We start from the raw sequence: 16,303 nt of genomic DNA, 5'->3' as shown, positions 1-16,303 counted from the left end.
CTCCTAATTGCAGGTGCTGGATCCAAAAGGGTTGACACAGACCGTCGGTGTCGATTGCTGAAGTGGTATCAGGTCACAGGTTGCTGCACCTTGGTGCAATGCGGTGATATTAATAGGAGCAGTTCTGCTGGGAGTAGAATTCTCCTAATTGCAGGTGCTGGATCCAAAAGGGTTGACACAGACCGTCGGTGTCGATTGCTGAAGTGGTATCAGGTCACAGGTTGCTGCACCTTGGTTCCACCATTTCCCACACTACCGGTGTGTCCCCAATTTGCCAATTCTGCGGTCTACTAACAAAGTGAACTGGCCCCTCACTTTGCCACATAGCTACAATAAATTGCCAAGTGTGGATCCACCCATCCAATTCTTCCGAATGGATTACAAATTATAAAAACTACCAACTGGATTGGACTCTTATGACCGACCGAAGGGTGAATATAAATATCAGTGTCACTTTTTATCTTATTTTATTGTCTTATTATATGTGATTAATTTTAATAAATTGTATAACTTTTTTCATCATACACCTGACCTTTTTTCATTCATTGTGCATAGTTAATCATTCACATCCACCTAGCGCAGTCGACCACTTTTTTTCTTCTTCACCATTGTATTGGGGCTGACTCCCCCTTTTTTTAGACTGCTGCTCTATTAGCCAAGCACTCATACACCAGCGCCTTTTTTTGGATATTTTATATCCTTTTTTCTTGTCATTCACAACTAATGTGTGCGGCACGGCTCCCTGGCCGTGCGGGATTTCACCGTCCGGCAGGAGCCGGAGTGTGTGAAACCAGCCTTACGGACAGTGTGACTCCCAGGCGGGTTAGGATCTCAGTTTTTAACTTGTCATAGTCCCGAGCATCTGCAGGGCTTAAATCAAAGTATGCTTTTTGGGGCTCACCCGAGAGAAAAGGTGCTAGCAGACTGGCCCATTGTGCTTCCAGCCAGTTCTCACGCTCAGCAGTCCTTTCAAATGTGGTCAGATAGGCCTCCACATCATCAGTCTCTGTCATTTTCTGCAGGAAGTGACTGGCCTGGATAGAACTAGAGCTGGCTGGAGCACTGACGGCCACATCACCAGTCCGTGTTGCCAGGCTTCGCACCACTTCGGTTAAGGCCTCTCTATCCTGATGCTGTTGCCTGCAAAGTTCATCCATTGCCACCTGCTGCTCTCTCCTATTTTCCTCAATGGGCACCTGTTGCAGCCTGGTGGCCTCCAGCTGTACCGCTGTAGCTTGCAGCAAGCAGTTCCTCCATGTTGACAGATTTTTCAGGTGGCTTTGTAGCTGCTTTCACCCAAGACATATATAAAATCCTCAGGCAATTTTCAGCAACTTCACACTGGGCTGTATCTGCATAAACCACTGTTTTCTGCAGGGCTCACACAGCTGCGGCTCTCACTTATGCACAGAACGGAGTGCTCGCATTCTCCACCAAGTTGTAACACTGTAGGGGAATTTGGATGCCTTTTCCTGGGGTAGAAGGCAGCCAACAGCAGCTGAGTAATCACTGCAGTCCAGTCCTTGTGGTACAACTGGCCGCAACCAGTTTTATTTCAGCAGAAAACAAAATAAACATAAAAGAAAATACCTTGCCTGTCCGGCACTAACTATACACAGGGTGCTCCTAACTGTCACTAAAGAAAAATACAAAGTTTCCCAGTCAACACTGGGTGGCTCACTTGTAAAAGGCAGGTATGGATCTCCCAGGCAATCCTCTCACACTGTTCACTCTCGCAGCCTTTTTACAGCTTGCTTGCTGATTAGGCAAAACACCTGTTTCTAAAAGGTGTAGGACAAGAACCTGGGACAAATATACCTGCCCTCAAACACTACTATAATATCTCAATGATCTGTGCAGGGTTCTGGCCAACTCGCATATCAGAACCTGGTCTGATTTTTTGGCGAATTTAAGACACATTTCCCACATTCGCATCTCATTAAATATGCAAATTGTATACTTTTCAATGGGAAAACATCTGGATGCGAGTTCCGGCAAAAATCACACTTTCTAAAAGTGCGATTTCGCGGCAACATCTGCAGTTTTTCGCATCTCATTAAATATGCAAAAATGGGATTTCGGCCGTTTTTCGCGAAAATTTCGCCAAAATGTCACCCTACTCCTCCAATTCCCTAAAATTCAAGAAAGGGCGGCACTACCGTCTAAGGACTTTTTCCGTAATCTGCAGATCAAACATTTTAATTCCAAAGCCCCGTACACACACACAGAGCGACCCAGCCTATGTGCTGAACGACGGGCTTATGCACGGTTGCCAGAGGCGGGCTGGGCCGGGGGGCAGGGTGCAATCTGCCCCCCAGGCCAGTTCCTTTAAGTGTCTGAGGGCCGCGGCCGCCTGACTGCAGGACGCAGGCAGAAGATGCTATCACTCCAGTCCCTACTGTGTCACTCACTGCTCGCACGGAGACAGAAGCAGGTGCTAACAGAAAATGGATGCCCCCATAGCAGGCTTCAAAAAGATGGCCACCATTCACCAATGGGGAGAAAGGATTCCTTTCCCTTTAACCTCGAGGCCAAAAGGGGGCGGCGCTTATCGGCAACTGTGTCATCAGACTCATCATGCAAACAGGAGCAGCTTAGCAGCATGATAGTAACTTTCTGTAACTTCTGGAGCCTATGGACCGGAGGAGAGGGCTCAGGGCTGTGGTGAGGAGTGCTAGCTAGATATAAGTGGAAGGTGGGGCTTGGCTAACTAACATACACAGTTGGGGAGATATGTGCAGTATATGTATGTATGTATGTATATGCAGTGTAGTTTGTGCAGGTAGCATGTGCAAGGCTAGTAGTAATGTATTGTTTGATTGTGTGTAGAGATAGGGGTAGTGTAATGTGTGCATGGTCCTTGTGCAGGGCTAGGGGTAGTGTGTGCAGGGGTGGGGTAGTGTGTGCATTGACCATGTGCAGAGCTAGGGGTAGTGTAGTGTGTAAATGGACTATGAGCAGGGATAGTGGTAGTGTAGTGTGTGGGGGAAGCAGTGTTAGGGATATTGTGTGCAGGCCTAGCAGTAGTGTAGCGTCTGCAGGGAGCAGGTGCACGGCAGGGTTAGGGAAAGTGTGTGTGGGGAGCATACTGTATGTAGGGCTAATGGTAATGTAGTGTGTGCAGGGAGCAGGTGCAAGGTTTGCGGTAGTTTAGTGTGTGTAGAGACCAAGTGCAGAGTTGGGGGTAGTGTATTGGATCCAGGGCTAGCAGTAGTGTGTGCAGGGTGCATATGCAAGGCTAGCGGTAGTGTGTGGGGACCATGTGTAGGGCTAGCAGTAGTGTAGTGTGTGCATGGAGCAGGTGCAAGGCTAGCCGTCATAGGTGCAGGGGTGGGGCAGTGTGTGCAGGGACCATGCGCAGGGCTAGCGGTGGTGTAATGTGTGGAGGAAGCAGGGTTAGGGGTAGTGTGTGTAGGGAACATATATAGGGCTAGCGGTAGTGTGTACATGGAGCAGGAGCAAGGCTTTCAGTAGTGTAATGGGTATAGAGAGCAGGTGCAGAGTTAAGGGTAGTGTATTGTGTGCGGAGACCATGTGTAGGGTGTACAGGGACTATGTGCAGAGCTGTCAGTAGTGTAGTGTGTGAGGGAAGCAGGGTTAGGGTTAGTGTGTACAGGGAGAAGGGTTAGGATTAGAAAAAACCTGCACCCAACTGATTATCAAAAAAAAAATATAAACTCGCACCTAATTGCTGTTTAAATCACGCCCACATAACACAAAGCCATTCCCCCAAAATTGTCTCCCCAATTTTTGCATTGCGTTTCCTGTGAAAAGCTGGGCCACTTCGAAATGTCTGCCCCCCAGGCTTATAGTTGCCAGCCAGCCCCTGACGGTTGCTCAGCACACCGCGATGTGTGCAGAGCGGGGCATTGCCTATTGTTTATAGGCAAAGCCCCATGATCTAGCAGGAAATACAGTGCTTGCACTGTTTTTGCCTGAGGGTGGTGGCGACACACGGGACCGCGCATAGCGTCGCCCGGGGCAGTACACACTGAGCGATCAGTGCTCAATTTCTAGTCAGATTGCTTAGAAATGGGGTAAAATTTTTCCCACTATGGATGCCCCTTAAGAAAACTTCTGTCCTAATTAGTTGATCTTTAACTTCATTTGAATCTATCTGCTGGAGACGTTCCTCTGCTAGAGGCCTAATCTCTGCTGTATACAATAAGTAATATAAGGGACCCCCACAAAATAGTTTGGGAGCTATGGATAGGAAATATATAATAGGAATATATATATAATATAATATATTATAATAGGAAATGTGGGATACTGCTGTTAAAAGCTCCATGTGTGTTAAAATGAAAGACAACACATATCCATTATTATTGTGTTGTATCACATACCATCACAGTTAAAATTGTTGTTTCCTGATATTTCAGATAGGTACTGGAGAGGATGCTCCAATGAGGGAACTTCATATAACTGCATATATGTTGGACCTGCTAACATTTTTTTTATGATATTGCAGGAGATTATTACTCTCCTCTCACACATATTTGCAGTGAAGATTCCCTTTGAGACCAAGTTTTTACTCCTTCCCTTAGTATCTCCCTATACTGTGCAGACACACAAATAAATTACTAAGCCATGTTATCTCCTCCATGACTTGCCAAATTGCAGCCGATTGGAAAACCCTATACCGCCTCCCTTTTTAGTTGTGTCTCATACCTGGTATGAGTATAAGATGGAAAATATTACAGATATACTGCACCATTCATCTAAATCTTTTTTATAAAGTATGGTGCCCTTGGCTTGTCTACCAAAAGGCTTCCTCAGCATTTGGCACTTAGGGGGTTATTCTGTTTCACTCCTTCTGGCAAATTCCTTCTTAAATGGACAAAACCATGTGCACTGCAGGTGGGGTAGATGTTACTTGTGCAGAGAGAGTTAGATTTGGGTGGGGTTTTAATACAAAGTGAGATCTATATTGCAGTGTAAAAATAAAGCAGTCAGTATTTACCCTGCACAGAAACAAAATAACTAACCCACATCTAATTCTCTCTGCACATTGTACATCTGCCCCCTGCAGTTTACATGGTTTTGTCCATCTAAGAAGGAATTTGCCAGAAGGAGTGAACCAGAATAACCCCCTAATTCAGCGGCGTAACTATAGCACCGCAGCCCCCGCCACCGCGGGGGGGCGCTGTGCATGTGGGGGCGCCGGGGGCTGCGGTGCTATAGTTAAACCCCCCCAATCCCCCGCAGACTTACCTATCTCGCTGGTCCCGACGGCTCCGTTCTTCTGCTGAGGACCACCACAAAATGTCCGTCCTCATATAGCACACAGTTCTCTGAAATTGTCTGCTGTATGGGGGCGGCCATTTTCTGGTGGTCCTCAGCAGAAGAACGGAGCCATCGGGACCAGCGCGATAGGTAAGGCTGTGGGGGATTGAGGGGGGGTTTGCATGGGCGGCGGGGCGGGGGGGTAGGGGTGCTTGGCAGGGCGGCGGGGGGGGGACGCCCCCCTAACGTAGCTACGCCACTGAATAACGGTTTAACCCGGGCCAGATTACCGGGTTGCTGGACCTGGGATTTGTCTAAAGGACCTTTCACATCACACAGTGACCCGGGTCGACCCGCCAACAACCCAAATCGGACCCAGGTTATTTCTGTGGTGTGAAAGGGGTATTAGGTCATCATAATCTAACAAACACCCCCATTTCTATAAGTAAAGGTGCCCATACACGGTATTTAACGGCGCTCCCATGCACATCACATCACACAGCACAAAAAGTATGTGCTGCACATACTTTTTGTACTAGATTGCATTGAATCCTGTCCTGCGATGCGATCTAGTACAAAATGCATGGCACCTATCGCACAGTGCATGGGCACATTAAGATAAGATAGTCCGTGGTCCTGTGCGAGATAGACAGCAAAAGCATTTCTGGGACACAAGAATTGCGGGAGATGCTATTTCTATTGCAATTGTAGTATAGTGCTCATCAGGGCCGGACTGGCCATCTGGCACTTCTGGAAGATGCCAGAGGGGCCGATGGCCCGGTGGGCAGATTTCTTGCCGCAAGGTGGAGACTCTGCCTCCTGACTGGCGCACAGGGAGAGTCGCTGGACATGATGGGTCTGACGGCTCTCTCTGTGCGCCGCTAGAGTCCAGGGGAGAGGGGGGCATCATATGCCGCTACTCCCCTCTCTCCTGCAAGCCGGGAGAGGCAGCACACGCAAGCCCGGCACATGCGTGCGCATGCCCGATGTGTCCACGTGCACGACAAAGGTTGCGCACGTGTGCAAATGCCAGAGCCGATTCAGCGGCCCAGCCCATCACTGGGGTTCATGCTAGTGTTCTAGCATCCTGCATCTTCCAAAACCAAGCAGTTGCTCTTCGCTGCCTGGAGAGTGGCTCTCTGATGTGGTGCTTTTATCATTGTGTGCTCTGTATTTCAGCACGGATATGTAATGCTGCTTTCACATTACCTAAACGTTAGAGACCCGGTATTTTGAAATGGTATTTAAAACGGTATATTACCGTTTTAAACCCCTTTCACACTGCACATAAATACCGGGTCTCAAGCAGGTTTGCAGTGTGAAAGCAGGACAGACAGTAGCTATAAGACAGCGTAGTGTATATGTAATGAGACGATCATTACATATGCACATATGTAATGAGTGCAGTGCATATGAATGAGCAGCTCATTACATGTGTGCATATGTAATGAGCAGCTCATTACATATGCACTGTGCTCATTACATATGCACTGCGCTCTCATAGCTACTGCCGGAGTCTTATATACCGGTTCAGAGCCTGCATAAAAAACGACTCTGGACCGTGTAGAACTCTGCTTTTTACCCGTTTGCAATTACTGGTTATTTGTAACCGGTAAATGCAGACTGGTGCTTTCACACTGCAGCTCTAACCATTTTAAAAGGCAAAACAATCGGCAATATACCGGTTAAGAGCTGCAGTGTGAAAGGGGCATAAACTAGACTTGTGCCAGAAGCACCACAGCAGAGAGTGACATCACAAGCAGGGAAGAGGAAGTACAGTGGTTTTGTAAGCTGCAGGGTGATATCAAATAATGAACATAAGTTGTAAAATGGAGCAACCAGCGTAGTGGTGCCAAGTCCCAGAAGAATTGAGGATTGTGACCTAGCTTGGCAACAACATGGTTGCTTAAGAACTCTTTAAAGTTTAAACCATGGTTTTAGATGTTTATCTAGAACAGACTGCCTATCCTAACAGCATGTTCAAATCAGTCTGCAAATCTGACTTCCTCTCTCACTTGCAGAAGTAGTGGGTTACTGCATACAAGACAATCGTTCCTTATTTTTAATCTTCAAGATTTCTCAACAACAAAAAATATACATCCAAGGAAAAACCACCTAGAATAAAGTGATGGCTACTTTTTAAACTAAGTTCAGCTGAGTTCAATTCCTTCAGAAACAATATGACACACTATGGGAGAAACGCACAGTAGAGATTCAAGGGAAAAAAAGAAAAAAGTAATCTCCTTTGTTTGGGGGCACGCTTGTCAAAAAAAGAAAAAACTTTTGTAATGATTATATATATATTTAAAACATAACTTTTTATCAATAAGTCCTAAAAGGCTTTGAAATGGACAAAATACATGAACAAACTACATGAAACATAAATGAGTGGCTAGAACCACTTAATGGACTCAATTGAGTCCCTCCAGCAATATATCACTGGTATATTTAGTGTCTATGTCCACAAATGTGGGTCAATTTGCAAGTGTATATGTCCACAATTCTGGATCACTTTAGTACACTAAATTTAAGTATGAGACACTGATAGCGAAAATGTATTGGATTATTATAATCGGTTACATCCAATAAATTGTATGGTGTGTGTTAAATTCACAAATGGGGAACAATTTGCTCAATCGGCGTCAATTTTTGTGACAGCTACAGAGCTTCAAATGTTTGCAGACAGGCAGAAAATGCAGTGGTAGCCACAAAAAGAAGAGTGATATTGAAAGTTTATTGTTTTTTAAAAGGTAAGTCGAAGTAGGAACTCCACGGAAATAGACACAAGTACTGCTGCTATATCAACCGACTAGTCCTATGTCGACACAGTGAGTGGGTTGCGTTGTCAGTCCGTATGTAAGGAGTTAATTTGAAGACTATAAAGAAATAGCATCTGCTGTCTCTTCCCCAATGATAAGGTGCCCTGTTGACACAGTCAGTGCAGGGTCTAGCCGAAATTTTATGGGTGGAGATGAGAGTGCTATTGAAAAAATTATTTAGAGTGCTATAGTATGGTGCAAAGAAAGATGGCTTATGCCTTGTGGGTTAATAGGCTGCTGCTTCCCATTGTCCATACATTGGTGGGAAGTGAGCGGTATTCACCACAGGCTGCGTTTAAATTTAAAGTGGAATATCTACTGTCACTTTAAGAGGGTATATGGTGCCCTGTTGACTTGTAGTCAGAGCAGGGTCCTGCCAAATCCCCCCGCGGTGATGAGAATACTCCTAAACGCAGTAGGTGCAGGAGAGATAAGAAAGAGGGGGAGGAAAGGAGGTATGTCTGAGGTTTGAGGTATCAAAAGCTACCAGATCCCATTTGCTGCAAGCATTGATGGGAATGGATATTTGCTATTGCCAAAGACAACCTTAAAAGGTTGTCTTTGGCAATAGCAAATATCCATTCCCATCAATGCTTGCAGCAAATGGGATCTGGTAGCTTTTGATACCTCAAACCTCAGACGTACCTCCTTTCCTACCCCTCTTTCTTATCTCTCCTGCACCTACTTCGTTTAGGAGTATTCTCATCACCGCGGGGGGATTTGGCAGGACCCTGCTCTGACTACAAGTCAACAGGGCACCATATACCCTCTTAAAGTGACAGTAGATATTCCACTTTAAATTTAAATGCAGCCTGTGGTGAATACCGCTCACTTCCCACCAATGTGTGGACAATGGGAAGCAGCAGCCTATTAACCCACAACGCATAAGCCGTCTTTCTTTGCACCATACTATAGCACTCTAAATAATTTTTTCAATAGCACTCTCATCTCCACCCATAAAATTTCGGCTAGACCCTGCACTGACTGTGTCAACAGGGCACCTTATCATTGGGGAAGAGACAGCAGATGCTATTTCTTTACAGTCTTCAAATTAACTCCTTACATACGGACTGACAACGCAACCCACTCACTGTGTCGACATAGGACTAGGACTAGTCGGTTGATATAGCAGCAGTACTTGTGTCTATTTCCGTGGAGTTGCTACTTCAACTTACCTTTTAAAAAACAATAAACTTTCAATATCACTCTTCTTTTTGTGGCTACCACTGCATTTTCTACCTGTCTGCAAACATTTGAAGCTCTGTAGCTGTCACAAAAATTGACGCCGATTGAGCAAATTGTTCCCCATTTGTGAATTTAACACACACCATACAATTTATTGGATGTAACCGATTATAATAATCCAATCCATTTCGCTATCAGTGTCTCATACTTAAATTTAGTGTACTAAAGTGATCCAGAATTGTGGACATATACACTTGCAAATTGACCCATATTTGTGGACATAGACACTAAATATACCAGTGATATATTGCTGGAGGGACTCAATTGAGTCCATTAAGTGGTTCTAGCCACTCAGAGCCGGCCCTAGTCTAAATGACGCCCTAGGCAAGATTTTGGTTGGTGCCCCCTAGCACCGCCACTAGTTCCGCCTCTGACCCTGCTCCCCTTTCCCAGCAGCATCAACCCTCATCATAGCAGTCTTAATTTTGGTGCTCCTACCTGCAATATTTTAAATAGAAACGGTGCAAAGCCCAAACAGGGGTGTGTTCTTGCTGGGAAGGGGCATGGCCACCCAATAGTACCCCCAATTCAAATTATGCCACACAGTAGTGCAACATTATTCACATTATATCATGTGATGGTGTCTCTTATTCACGTTACATCACACAGTAGTACCACTTTACCTTATGTACATTACTCCTCGCATTATTCACATTATACCCTTAGAAAAAAATCCTGAGAAAATATTGTATTTTAAGCACCTCCACGGCCACACTGCAACCCAGCACAAAGCAGTGTGTGCTGGGCAGAGGAGAAGAGCTGCTGCTGTCACTTAAGGGGAGGGGGCCGGGGCCCCCACTGGGCCTGCCATCAGACTTTGGCCTGAGTAATTTGTACCCCCTAGCCCTTTCTCTCGGCACCCCTGATAATACCACACAGTAATGCCCCTTACACATAACACACATTATTAATGTCCTTATAACCATAATGCCCCTTACACATTATGCCAACCTTTATTAATGCCCTTCATACACATAATGACACACATAATGCTCCTTACACATATGTTGCACATTATTAATGCCCTTATACACATGACACACATAATGCCTGTTACACATATGTTGCACATTATTAATGCCCTTATACACATGACACACATAATGTCTGTTACACATGTCGCACATTATTAATGCATTTATACATGACACACATAATGCCCCTTACACATATGCCGAACACTATTGCACAACCAACCCACCCACAGAGAGCACTCACACAGCTGCTAACACTGTGACCTCGGCTTGGATACAGATGTTTCCTCATACATCTTGCCTCAATAGGCCATGCAGCTCCTGGCCAGTTCTGCTAACGTTGGGTGCCTTTTTCCTGAAAATTCATCTTATTTGCATCGTTATGACCAGCACACACAAGGAGTTTCCGATTAATAAAATTATATGTTGCATGAATATATTCTGTGTGCGACTGTGGCTGTACCTGCATACAGAATGCTATGTTACAGTGATTTCCATGAATACACTATTTCATATGCAGATACACACACATAATATAGGCATGCTGCATATCATTTTAATCAGCAGAAGCTGCTGATGCCCCTATGCATTCCAAATGCCCTAGGCAATTGCCTAGTTTGCCTATGCCTAAGGCCGGCTCTGTAGCCACTCATTTATGTTTCATGTAGTTTGTTCATGTCTTTTGTCCATTTCAAAGCCTTTTAGGACTTATTGATTAAAAGTTATGTTTTAAATATATATAATCATTACAAAAGTTTTCTTTTTTTGGTACTTGTTTCCTAGCACGGCCACAATCGCGGGCATCGTGTGTCATTTTTAGTGGTATACGACGCGACCGACGCGATGCCCCCGATTTTCCCATTGAAAATAGTCAAAATCGCGTCGGTCGCGTCGTATGCGGCTAAAAAACCCTTAAATGGTCGAGACGCGATGCCCACGATTTCCCCATAGAAAACAATGTTAAATGGCTCAATGTACCCGCGATGCCCCCGATTTCTCATAGGGAACAATGTTAAATACCTCAATTTCACCAAATCATCATAGGGAAAAATGGTAAATGGGCCAGAAAGCCCCAAAAACACCCCAGAACAGTGAAATGTCCCCCCAAAAGTACTTTACGCCACCCCACGATCAACGCGAACCCGAAGCGCGGCGAGCGCAGCGAGCCCGCGAGGGGCGGCGGTACGCGTCCTCCGACCTTTTCATACCCCCACTATCCACTAGGGCGTGGAGTTGAGAAAAGAATAGTGTGGCGAGCGTAGCGAGCCCGAAGCGTGGCGAGCGGAAGCGGATACCTTCACAGGTAAACGCGTCCCTTCGCGGCCTTCACAGGTATCCGCGTCCGCTCGCCACGCTTCGGGCTCGGCGGCTCGCTGCGCTCGCCACACTATTCTATTCTCAACTCCACGCCCTAGTGGATAGTGGGGGTATGAAAAGGTCGGAGGACGCGGGCTCGCTGCGCTCGCCACGCTTCGGGTTCGCGTTGATCGTGGGGTGGCGTAAAATACTTTTGGGGGGACATTTCACTGTTCAGGGGTGTTTTGGGGGGTTTATGGCCCATTTAACATGGGTCAATTTACCCAAATCATCATAGGGAACAATGTTAAATGGGCCATAAACCCCCCAAAACACCCCTGAACAGTGAAATGTCCCCCCAAAAGTATTTTACGCCACCCCACGATCAACGCGAACCCGAAGCGTGGCGAGGGGCGGCGGTACGCGTCCTCCGACCTTTTCATACCGACACTATCCACTAGGGCGTGGAGTTGAGAATAGAATAGTGTGGCGAGCGGACGCGGATACCTGTGAAGGCCGCGAAGGGACGCGTTTACCTGTGAAGGTATCCGCGTCCGCTCGCCACGCTTCGGGCTCGGTGGCTCGCTACGCTCGCCACACTATTCTATTCTCAACTCCACGCCCTAGTGGATAGTGGGGGTATGAAAAGGTCGAAGGACGCGTACCGCTGCGCTCGCCACGCTTCGGGTTCGCGTTGATCGTGGGGTGGCGTAAAATACTTTTGGGGGGACATTTCACTGTTCAGGGGTGTTTTGGGGGGTTTATGGCCCAATTAACATTGTTCCCTATGATGATTTGGGTAAATTGACCCATTTCACATTGTTTCCTATGGAAAATCGGGGGCATCGCGGCTAAATTGAGGCATTTAACATTGTTCCCTATGGGGAAATCGCGGGCATTGCGTCGCGACCATCGCACCCGATTTTTTTTAGTGCTTGCGATGGCCGCGATGCCCCCGATTTTTCCTCACGATGCCCACAATCATGATCGTTGTGGCCGTGCTAGGAAACAAGTACCCTTTTTTTGACAAGCATGCCCCCAAACAAAGGAGAGTACTTTTTTCCTTGAATCTGTACGTTTTCTACTCTCAGGGATGCACCTCCACATGAGTGACACATTTGAGAATATATCACTCTAAATATTCTTTTACATATTGTGGATCCTACATCAGCTACGTTTATTGAAGCTATTGTATTCTCTATAAAAACAAGGTGTAACTTGTGCACAGGTTCTCTACGCATTCCCATACCCCATCCCTAGAAACGCACAGTATTCAGCGACATCACTCTTGAGATGCTACTCAGAGAAAGTATTAAAGTTATGAGAAAATCCAGCGACAGCGTCATGCAAATTTGCACACACCATGTTGTCATTTTGGTAAAACACTGCTTAATTTTTCCATATAATACACAAATACTTGGTAACTTAATTTTAGAATGCTCTGTTATCTTTAATTTGCCCACAGAAGTTATAGCTGTCTTCATCAGATCACAAAAAAAGATGTGTTTAACTATTGTAATACCCCTTTCACACCACACTTGTTAAACGCTATATTGCCGATTTTTTTTTTCCTATTTCAAAATGTTTAAGGCTGCAGTGGGAAAGCGCCAGAGTTGATTTACCGATTAAAGATAACCGGTATTTCAAAATGTTTAAAAAGCAGAGTCCTACACGTTTCAGAGCCGTTTGAAATGGTATTTAGTAAAAACAACACATTACAGACCTGTTATAGGCTGTCCCCTGCATTCTGCACCCCCACGCTGCCAGCAATCAGATGTTTCACGCTGACCACGAACCGAGCCTCAGCACAGGTACACCCTCCGGTCTCCCGCTGACCCTCCAGCCAGAATCACAGCTGAAGTGCAGCTTCCACGCTGCCGGCCATCAGCTGCTCCCACCGACCGCCCCCACGCTACAGCGGGAGTCCATCATCCGGCTTCCCATCTGGGTAGAGGACCGCTCATACCGTCAGTTCACCCCGTGTGCGCAGCGACCGGGACGGTGACAACGTCGCTGACCACAGGATTGTTGCCGAGAAGGGTGAACGCTAGGTCTGCAAAGGTATATTACCTCCCCGCAAAACAACTGGGACGATTTGCCGGTAAACTCACGTGAATCAGCACAGCACAGAATCAGAGAGAGTGCGACTCCAAAAGGGTGAGCATAAACTATACAAAACCAGTGACTACAAAATTACTTTCCTGTGCTACTCCCATTACAAATATTGGTCAGCCTAAATCTATATATTTCCATACCTCTTCATAATCCTTTGTGCACAAACTGGACTCTATATATCGGTACCACTAAACCATCATTATTTGCATATCATTACAAATTTCCACTCATCAATGGATGCTGAATGTCCTAAATTTATTACAACCCATAAAATTGGGACTATAATTCAACATTGATCTGTCATATATTTGACTTTTGTTTTTATTTAAATGTTTTTATTTCTACTGCATAAATTGTGTATTTATATGTTTATTTTTATATAAAGTTTATAATTGCAACAGTGTGTCAATCATTCAATTTTTCCAGCCCTATATATTGTGTTTCTAGTATTAAAATCTAGCAGCGCAAACATACTTCAACCTCCCCCCCTATTTTGTCCCCTGCATTCTGCCTTGAAATGTGTCCAGGGGATTAAACGGGTTGACTGATGTGAATGGTACTTAAACGGTATTTAAAACGGTAATCTACTGCAATGTGAAGGCTCAGACCCGTTTTAAATACCGTTTAAAAATACCGGTTTTTGAAACGTTTTGGCAGTGTGAAAGCGGTATTACTGTACAATTTCACCCTTCTCCTCTCCTAGTTTTATAGGATGCCCATAGTGGTTGCTCAGTCAGCTGTGGTGCTAGAGGGTGCCCACTCACATGTTTGCATGTTAGACTAAGTTAGGCAGAATTTGCTATGTGTTATTTATTGTAGACACTCGTTTCTCTGCTCCACAAAAGCAGCACTTCCTTCCTGATATGGAAGATACTAAATGTTTGTGGTGGTGTAAGATTTACTAGAACATAAGCCCTCATTTACTAGGTTTGTACATGCATGTGTGCACGGGTGTCTGCCACAAGTACAGATTTATATTTATGAATCACTCATTAGATAATTGCTATTATAAATGTTCTGCTATGTATGAGCAATATAAGCTTTATTTTCCCTCTTTTGTCTTTTTCTTAAAAAACGTTCACTTATATTTTCTGTGCAGACTACAGTTTTATTATTGTCTATGCACTTCAAATTACATAACCCCTATATATATTATTCATGGGAGATGCAATTTTAAACACTTTGATGGCACACTCACACAGAAAAGCAGATCTGTGGCCTAACCCTCTACTACTTACGGTATGCCAGGGCAGGCTATGTGCAGCTATATGAGTGCAGGCTTATTGTCTAGCCTGAGCTACTCTGGCTTTAGGGAAGCAGCAAGGCAGGACACAGGGGCGTAACAATAGCCCCATAGACCCCATGGTCGGGGGGGAGGCACGGAGTAAGTGTGGGCGCCGGGGTTCTGCTGGGCTATTGATGTGCTGCACTGCCTTACCCCGCTGCTTGCCATTGCCGCTGCCGGGTGTGTGGCCAGGACCCGCAGATCTACTTTTTTGCGGTCCTGGCTCTCCTCCTGGCTGGCTCCTGGAAAAAATAGCTCTCACAAAATGTCCGCCCCCTTACAGCAGACATTTTTGGAGGATGCTAGAAGAGGTGGCCGCCTCCTCCAATATCCTCAAAAAGTGTCTGTTGTAAGGGAGCCTGGCGGCAGTGGCAAGCAGTGTCAGCGGGGTAATGCAGGGTTGGGGTTGCGGGAGGGCGGGCTTTATTTTACCGGGGGAGGGGGGGGGGGCGGCGATGCAGATATTTCTAGGGGGGGGGGGGCTGTTTTTATAGTTAAGTGATAACTTGGAGAGTGGTAAACAAACACCCACTCTCCATGTTATCACTTTTTGAAGCTTGATACATCTGGCCCTATGTGAGCAGCCGCTACCAGCAGCCTAGACCAGGAGGCAGAGGCGTAAGTTCATCCAAATTGCGTGAAGGCAAAAAAAGTTAAATATACATATATAAGCTGAGCGGTACCAGGCAAGAGCCATCTGAGCCCTATTCCAGGTGTTAGCAGGTCTCCTAGGACAGAACCAGTTAACTCTGTATCAGCAGTTGCGCTGCAAAACTCCATTGGAAGAGCAGCAGTTACTGTTGGATCCCGCTGTGAACCAAACAGGTGATGCTACATATGTAGTTACCCCTTCAGGGCTTGGAGCCCAGAGGCAGGTGACTCTGTTGCCTCTAGGAGTTACTCTCCTGCCAAGAGGAAGACAAACAATTGCACTCGCTCATACTGAGGAAACATCTTCGGTGTGTTAGAGAGTTGTAGCTACAATCTGGTAAAATATTTGCTGATTTGCATTTTTTTTTTTTGGGGGGGGGGGGGAGCTTTTTTGGTCATTATAGGGTATATATTTCTGCTCACTGCTGGAACTATATCTGTCTATTGTATAGGCAGTATACAAAGGTGTAAAGGTTGGGCTCTGCACTACGCTTGCCAAAAGGATGGAATGCTAGCCGCCATATGGTGTCCCCGCTCCCAAAATTTAGATCATATACCAGATATTTCCCAGGATGGTTTTCCATCCCACTCTGTATATGTTGGGGTCCATTTAATAAACCCCAAACTTGCAAACTAATTGATGCTATTTCTGAAACGCACTGCTGGTGGGTAGCCATATGCTGCAATTCTAT

The 16,303-nt window shown here is 45.7% G+C and overlaps 1 protein-coding gene across 3 annotated transcripts in view; it reads right to left on the bottom strand.

Annotated features, from left to right (window-relative positions):
- Positions 1–16,303, bottom strand: part of CDH23 (cadherin related 23) — a 914,269-nt gene that overhangs the window by 90,705 nt on the left and 807,261 nt on the right. The window lies entirely within an intron of this gene.

Source organism: Crinia signifera, chromosome 6, assembly GCF_055691185.1.
Source record: "Crinia signifera chromosome 6, ASM5569118v1, whole genome shotgun sequence".
Classification (NCBI taxonomy): Eukaryota; Metazoa; Chordata; class Amphibia; order Anura; family Myobatrachidae; genus Crinia; species Crinia signifera.
This window is presented reverse-complemented; position numbering and strand designations above follow the sequence as displayed.